Here is an 8,950-nt window from a genome sequence, read left to right on the forward strand (position 1 = left end):
TCAAAATTAAGATTAACGGTCAACTAATTACGTCTATCATGTTAATCTATTATCTTGGTCTATATATATTTATCATAACCTTTCGTTTGATATCAGTTAAAAATATAAGATTGAACATCAACAAACGGTCATTGTTCTACCGATTACGTCTCTCTGTACAAACCAAAAGAAATGAAATGTCTATAGTCATCGTGATTCATTTGTTCTATCAATAAAGTTAAATAAAATATATTATTATAAAATTTAAAATTATTGTTTATATTTATATTTATTATATATTATAGTTTAATTTATTAAAAATATATAAAATTATGTATCATTAATACATCAATTATTCAATAGAATAATTATTACGAAGTGATTAACAAGGGATGACATCGGGTCGGGTTAGGTTCAAGTTTTTTGTCAACTTTACCTAACCCGAAAATATATATCATCCACCCGAATTTGAGCCGACTTGAAAATTATATATCCTCTATCCGACCCGACTTGACCCGAAAATATATATCATCCACCCAACTCCGACCCAAATTTTTAGAGTATAAATCTGACCCGACCCATATAAATTAATAATTTAATTAAAAAATAATATTTTCTAAAATAAATTATATTATTATTCTCTGGTAAGATCGGGTCGAAATTTTTTCATCATCTACCAAAATCCATCAGTCCCTACTTTACACCTTAAAAGATCAACCCGGCCCAAACCCAAATATTTTTAAAAATATCTAACTATCAAATCAAATTCAAATTCAAATTCGGCTTAAATTACCGTCCTATGATTAACCTTATCTCTAAATCCTTCTCTTTTTCCACCTTTGTCGATATAACTTAATTATTATAAACTAATGTTGTAACTGAGTGCAGTTTGGACCATACGAATTAACGAGGTGTAAAAGTGATTTTGAATTCAACTATATCGTATGAAATAAAACCTTTATATAAAATATAATTATTGATAATTTTATTATTCCAATGATTAAATGATTTTAATATACAATGTAGATATTATTATAACAAAAATAATAGTGAATACTACATATCTAAATAGTTATAACTTTTTTATATTTAAACGAATTCAAAATATACTTGTATTTATAAATTTTTTCGCCTTCTTACATTTAACTTAAAAATAGATTGAAGGATATTAGGGTTTAATAGCATTCTTTAATGACTTTAAATCATCGTATAATTTAAATATTTATTATTTTTATATTTTTAGTGATGATCAAATTTTATAATTTTCTGTTGCTTAAATTTTTAATCTAACTTTTTAGGTTTCCATCCGTACATAAAATAAATAATAAAAGAAAAGAAAAAGATAGAGATAATTATACAATCAACATTTCCGTACAATATTATGTTGTTGCATTTATTGTCATGTATATTTAAGTTAAATTAATGTCACCAATCAATTATGTAGAATTATTATTTTATAATAATAATAATAATAATTTATTAGAGATAAATTTACAAATAAACTAATTAAAAATAACATAAATAGTAAAATAAAAATAGTATAAAACATATGATGGCCTAACTATTTTTACAACCAGATGGACCTAGGCCATATACAGCGAAATAGCAGTTTCTTTGAAATTGCATAATTATAAGGATTTCAACCGAGTTTAAAAACGAGTGGGATTAAGATACGATTATAATTTCTAAATGCTTGCTTGATTCGTCCACTTGGTAGCCACCTCGGAGAGAGCCATGGTGGAGCACCCATTTTCGCTGAGCACCTTCCCGGCTGCTTCCTTGAGGTCCTTCATTCTCCTTCGAATACCTTTCCCTTCTTCACCTTCCATCAGACCCTTAACGGCCTTTGCGATTTCGTCTCTGCAGACCAAGCCGTTTTCGTTGCTTTTCGGTCTCAGAGCAACTTTGATGTCTTCGGTTAGCATCACGGAGTTCATTTTTTGTTCGGCGTAGAGCGGCCATGCAATCAACGGGACACCGTTAGCGACACTTTCAAGCGCCGAATTCCATCCGCAGTGGGTCAAGAACCCACCGGTGGAGCCGTGGCTCAGCACTTGAGCCTGGGGTGCCCACGATGGCACCGCCAGACCACGGCCTCTGGTCCTCTCGAGGAAACCTTTTGGTAGAAAAGCAAAAAGGGTCGTTTTGGCTCTCTACATTGAAGTAATTGGCGTTGGCAACCTTGTCATTTGGGCTCCTCACGACCCACAAGAAGCGTTGCTTGCTTATTTCCAACCCCAGGGCCAACTCGGCTATCTGGTTCGACGACAGTGTCCCTCCGCTCCCGAACGACACGTACAAAACCGACCCCTGTGGCTGATCATCGAGCCATTTCAGACAATCCGACACATCATCACGACTAGAACCAACGTTAACAAGTGGACCAACTGGGTAAACTCGCGGCTTACCCTGTTCAGTCTGGTCTAGCAAAGCCTTGATGGCTCCACTTTCCAAGTCAACGAAACTGTTCACCATAATTCCATCAGCTAACCTGTACCTCTTGGTATGATGAAGGACCCACTTGTAAGCATCGTTTTTCCGGTCCTGAACCGGATCCAGCAGTTCCTTCCCGTGGATCGGAATGCACCCGGGTATTCTCAACGGTTCGGGCAAATCCCTGAACTCGCACGAAACCATTTCATCAAGCACCGGCAGGTAAAGAAACAGGGACAACGCCATGGCCGTGGAAGGGAAAAATATGTAGGGGGAGACGCCGAATTCTTTAGCGACGTCAAACGCGTCCGTCCCGAAAAGATCAACCACCAGAGCAACCACCTTCGTCTTCGAGACCAGCGACTTCAAAACATCCCGAAAGGAAGGAAGCGAGCGGACCATCGTTAAAGAGATCACCGTTTCGACAGGAGGAAGAAAAACACAGTCACAGCTCGGAACGGAATCGATAGTTGATCTTTGAAGTGGTTGAGAAGAAGAACCATCGATGGGGATGACAAAGGTGACAGTCGCTTAGAGAACTCAGCGAGTGGAATGAGGTGACCCATCCCGGGAGTCGGCAGAATCACTATACGGTGTGTTTCTGCTTTTGCCATGGCAGTTACTTTCCCCTGAGTTTTTCCCCTGGTTTAGATACTGGTAAAGTGACGAGAAAAGGCGATGTTTATATAGGAGAGAAGGGGTTCATCAAATTTGAGAATTAAGGCGTTTTGTTTGTTTGTGCTTTGGTGCTGGCAACAGTAGAAGATGACTGATAAAAATGGGAAAAAGGAAGTTCTAGATGAAATAGATTTCCTACTTATAATGTAATTATTATTTGATGAATGCGGGCGATGATGCCAGTAAGTAAAATATAAAATATTTTCATCGAATTCAGTAGTAAATAGAAGTATTATTTTTCTTAAAAAATTAAATTTAAATTTTAAAAAGTGTATATTATTATTAATTACAGAAAAAATTATATACATAATATCTTGAAATTACATTACACTAAAAAAAATATTTTGTCTCACTTTTTGAATAAAAGTAGGGAGAATGACTTTTTGAGTTTTTGTGTTTGGGATTATGGATTTAATATAATTATTAAGAGATTTATGCCAAAAAAATAATTTTTAATAGTTATATAGTTTGTTTTTTATTGTAAGAACTAAAATTAAACTAAAATCATAGAGATTTAATTAAACATATTTATATTTTTATTAACATATGTACATTATTTTTTGATATTTTTTTATGAGTTGTGTAGGTTAATTTATTGAATATTCCCTAATTATCGAATAATCTTTAAATTGTTTATAAAAAATTAAAATATTTTAATTAAAATATCAAAATATTAAAATTGTATAGATTGAGTTTTTATTTTAATATATGTCACTGGTTAAGGTATTGTTAACCTTGCCATGTATAGTTCTTATGTTATCTTACGTGTTTAATTTCTTACGTTCAATATGGGAAATAGATAATATTAATAAGATTTAGAGTAAACTACACGTTTAGTATCTAAACTATTATTTTTTTGTTCTGTTTTGGTATTCAAATTGTATTTTATTTAGAATTATACCTTACATCTTGTTTAGTTTTTCATATTGATATCTCGTCGTTAAAAATTTAATAGTGGTGTTGACGTACCACAATAAAATAATAACATATCATCATTGAAAAAAATGGCATGTCAATAATTCTATTAATTTTTTAACGTTAGATACTAAAACCTAAACTAAACGTTATATAATTTTCACGTAATGGTAATTGAGAAAAAGGTATTTTTACTTTTTTTTCCACTAAAAGTTATTTTTGTTTGGAATTTTATTAATGAGAATTACTATAAAAAATGATTCTGGTGGAACGTCCAAATCTATGATGGGGTATGGTTTGGGGAAATACTTAAAATATATCAAAAAACAATCATTTTTCATTTATAGCTAAGTTTATGTATTATACGATACATTTAGTATCGACGATGATATCAAATGGTAAATGACATGAGAAAACAACCATACAGATTGTACCATCTGATAGACTTCTGGAAGCTATTTTCCTATTATATTAAAATATTTATTTTATTTTATTTTATTTATTATTAAAAATGTATTTTAATTTATGTATTAAAAAATAAATATTTTAATATAACCTGTTAACTTGTAATTAGTTGAGCTAGAATATTGAATATAAATGTTTTTTTTAGTTTCATATTAATTTTTAAATTAAATAAATTGATTGTTTAAAAAATAATAATTTACTTTTTATATATTTTGAAAATGGACAAGAATAACTTATTATGGTATTAACTTTATTTTAAGAATTTTATTAGTGTAAATTACTATGGATTTCTGGCGATTATTCCAACACTGATAGGGTTTGAGAATATTTAATATATAAGTTTGTCTCTTACGGCCCAATGAGTATTGTACTATCCGTAGTAATATATATATTGAATTAATCAATTATATTTTATCTATTGATTGACTAATTCATATCATATATATTAAAGAGGTAAGGACGATTCTCTTAATCCAATTTATTCTATTCGTAAACGTTAGAGTTTGAACCCCTGACCTTATTTAAGGGATCTAGTGTCTGATCATACTATACTAACTGATTGTTGATAGTAAAATATTTTTTTGATAAAATATTATAAATTAAATTTTAAAAAATGTTATAAAATATATTCCTAATAAAGTACATATAAATATCATACTATAGAGATAGAATTCATATTTCTTTCTACCATATTTATTACTAGCTAGTGCGATAACTATGAAGAGAATACACGTACGTAAGCACTATTATTAGGAGGGTATAGGGGTGGGACGGGTTGGGATACTTTCTTCCCATTTCTATCTGATATTTTTATTTCTACTATTTATCTATTTCCTATAACGAGTAAAATATTTAAAACAACATCCACTCACGTAAATACATTCTAAAATTTATCCCCATATAAGACAAATGAGTAAATTATTTAGGAAAATAGAGTAAGTAGAAATTTATTTTGGGATTTACGATATTTTTTATAGTGTTCATTAAATTTATCACGTCGAAATGATAAATTTTAAAAAAAATATTTTTTTATTTAAATTTATCACATCAAAGACTCGAAGTGACGAGTTTCAATAAAATATAATTTTTTATTAAATTTTCACATCATAGTAAAAAATTAAATAAAAAGACGAGTTTTAAATTATTGTAATAAATATTATAGATCTCTAAATAAACTTTTATATATTTTATTGGGCTAATTAATTACACTGTTTACCTGCTGTGAAAATAAAAGGAAAAAAAACTAAGGGGATGTTTGTTTGGCTCTGAATGAAACCATTCAGCTCTGAATGGAACCATTTAGCATTGAATGTTGAACCGTTCAGCATTCAGACTGTTTGTTTCTCACCTCTGAATGATTCAGCAAAACAATACTGAATGATTCAGCACAGAAGTACATTCTGAATTATTTAGAGTCATTATCAAACAACATGTCACATTCAGAGCTAATTCATACAGAGTCTCTGAATCATTCAACGCTTAATTATTTTGAAGTAAACAAACAGTCACTAAGATTTCATAAAAGAGCTGTGGCTGTCCGGGATTTCCCTATTCCACCATCAAGAGTCCAAATTTCTTATTTGAAGAAACAAGAGGTTGTAGTTATTTAGAATCTTTTAATAATAATTAGTTGGTTTAATAAAATAAGATATTAGATTTTCTAAATAAAATTAGAAATTCAAATTTTAACCAGTGTCGTATTTGGGCTTGAGCATGAATGGTATCTGCCCAAGGCCCATAATTTTTATAATGTATTATATGGCACAATTATTTGAAATACTTGATATTATATTTCAATTTCCCCTAATAGTTATTATTATGTGTTTATTTTTTTAATTTTTATTATTAGAGGCTTATTTTTATAATGTATTTTTTTAATATTTGTATAAATGTCCAATTTTTTGTCAGTATTTTCTAACATTTATTATTAAAGGTCCAATTTTTCAATAATTATTATCAGGGGTCTAATTTTTTCAATATTTTTTTTATTAAGGGCATAATTTAAAATTAATTTTTTTTAATATTTCGTTGTTGTTATAAATCTAATTTTTTCAGTACTTTTTATTGTAGGTTCAATTTTTAAATAATTCTTATTATTATAAGCATATTCTTAAAATTTACTTTTTTTAATATTTATTATCACGGATTCATTTTTTTAATACTTACTATTATGAAGCTATCCTTAAAATTTATTTTTCTCAACACTTATTATTATGATTAATTACTTAAATATCGATATGTAACCACCACAATGATTGTTATGCAATGGTAACAACATAGTCTAAAACTATAATATCAACAATCGTATCTCCACAATTGTATATGTTATTAAAAAATCCACAATCACGATACTTGCAATGACCACAATATCATATGTTATGTTCACAATAACGATAAACACAACGTTGTCGAAGATAAATACAAATTGTAAGTTAAACCTCTGATTAGGGGCTAATTTTTTCGTTCGCCCAGGACCACCAAAACCTCATAAACGGCATGATCCTAACATAAATGAAATAAACTAGATTAAGAAAAATTTTATAATACACAATTTGAATTAGTTGATTAAAATCAAATGGGTATCGAATGAGTATGGTATATTAAACAAAACAATACATGAAGAGAAGAAATTTCTCAGTTGTCTTGGATGCCATTATCATTCACAAGAAAGGAAAAAGAAGGAACATTTTTTGTATCTCAAATCCAAACCAAAAATATGGTTAATCATCGGTGTGGTCCTCTAACTACCATTTCCATCACAATATCATTCCAAGAGTCTATGGGGCCTGGTGAACACCAATGCAAACAATCATTCTGCACTTTAGCATTCTTATCCTTTGCAAATGGCTGAAACTGCCTATACAGTCCCGGATGCCCGTCCGGCCTCAGCAGAGACATGCGGGTGGTATCCAGCAATTTCAACGTCACCCCATTTTCAGCTCCTAGAGAAGCCGCCTGCTCGAATTCTTCCATCTCGATACCACGCATCACGGTATCTACATCTTTCGTATCCACTTCGCCTTTTTTAAACGGCTCGGTTCTATTACAGGTCCCTCCGCTGAACCATTCCTCGTTCTCGAAATGGTCCGGCGTCGTCGTTCGAAGGAACACGAATGCTTTGTGACTTGAATCCATTGTGAAGTTCAGCACCAACTTCAATGCCCTGCGATACGCATACTCGAAGCTCATTTCCATTAAGTTCTTTCCCGGGCAGTAATGGCAACCTGTCACCGTGTTGTTCTCTCGATATTTCACGGTTTTAAGATACTATTTCCCACCGGCGATCACCGCATAATCGAAGTCCTTGTACTGTTCGGTCCACGTTTCGTCGAGTTCGTCGAGGTGGAGCTGAGTTTCTGCCGAGAAAATGCCCTTTATGTCTTCGAAAACATCGGCTTTCAAGAGGAACAGTGTCCAAATAACCGAGAGGGTGAAGTTGTGGGAGGGGAAGTGCCATCTTCTGGATTTGTATTGTTCATCGTGATAAACCTCGACAGCTTGTTCCACCTGTGGGACATAAATTGATCAATAATGGCATCCCAGAATATTATGATACTATCCAACAAAACAAAAAAACAAAGATTTACACACAAAACAACATATCAGCCTATGGTCGGTCATTCCCTTCTGTCAGAATTCTATAGAATGTGCAATGTGTTGGTTCTACCGTTGGTGGCTTTGGACAGGAAACTTTATTTTATGGGTTGTTCAGACGTCAAATTCAATTAAATGTTGTTAACCAGCTAAGAAAGAGACGCGAAAATGTATTAACATTAAGCTTTAACCATCAAAGCAAAGCTGTCTTCCACTCTACTAGTTCATACTTTCCCATAGAAGCTCAAAAAGGAATTAAGATGGGAGACCCACAGCACAGCTCGGGCTAATGGTCCAAATCCTTATTATGGACAAAATCTGTAGCTAATATGGAAGTTTGTGAGTAAATTTTAGCAATAGTTTGTCTAAGTATGCCCCAGTCTTTGTACTCTTTCAAGTTTTGAAATTCTGTCCCTCTACTTTGAATTTAAATCTAATTGATAATACTCTTAGTTGATTTGGACCTAAAATGAAGTGGTGCTTGGTAGCTTCTCTTCTCACCGTCCTCACCAGCTCTCAGGTCATTTTTTTCAATCATTTACCTCAGGCCCTAAAATTGTGATTAGATCTATATTCATTCTTATATTTTTGCAGGGGATCTTAACAACTCTATCGCAAACCAATGGAAAATGTAAATACGATTACGCCACCATCCCTTTCCTTGCAGAGATTTTCAAGGCAGTTTTTAAATCAAATCTCCTCTGAACTTCCTTAATTTAGATCTAAAATTGAAATGTTATTTTATATAAATTTGCTTTTTTGTTACAGCTTATGGTATCAAGTGTTCTTCTATGGAGAGAGCGTAAGAAATCGCCTCCGCCGAAAATGACAACGGATTGGAGGACTGTTCGATTGTTTCCCATTCCTTCCGTCATTTACTTAATCC

General features: G+C 31.8%; 2 pseudogenes; both read right to left on the reverse strand.

Annotated features, from left to right (window-relative positions):
* Positions 1 to 1,477: 1,477 nt before the first annotated feature.
* On the reverse strand, positions 1,478 to 3,206 carry LOC120207192 (annotated as a pseudogene).
* A 3,965-nt stretch (positions 3,207 to 7,171) lies between these two features.
* On the reverse strand, positions 7,172 to 7,995 carry LOC120207131 (annotated as a pseudogene).
* Between the last annotated feature and the right edge of the window lie 955 nt (positions 7,996 to 8,950).

The sequence above is a fragment of the Hibiscus syriacus genome, unplaced genomic scaffold, assembly GCF_006381635.1.
Source record: "Hibiscus syriacus cultivar Baekdansim isolate YM2019G1 unplaced genomic scaffold, ASM638163v2 tig00014370_pilon, whole genome shotgun sequence".
In the NCBI taxonomy this organism is placed as follows: Eukaryota; Viridiplantae; Streptophyta; class Magnoliopsida; order Malvales; family Malvaceae; genus Hibiscus; species Hibiscus syriacus.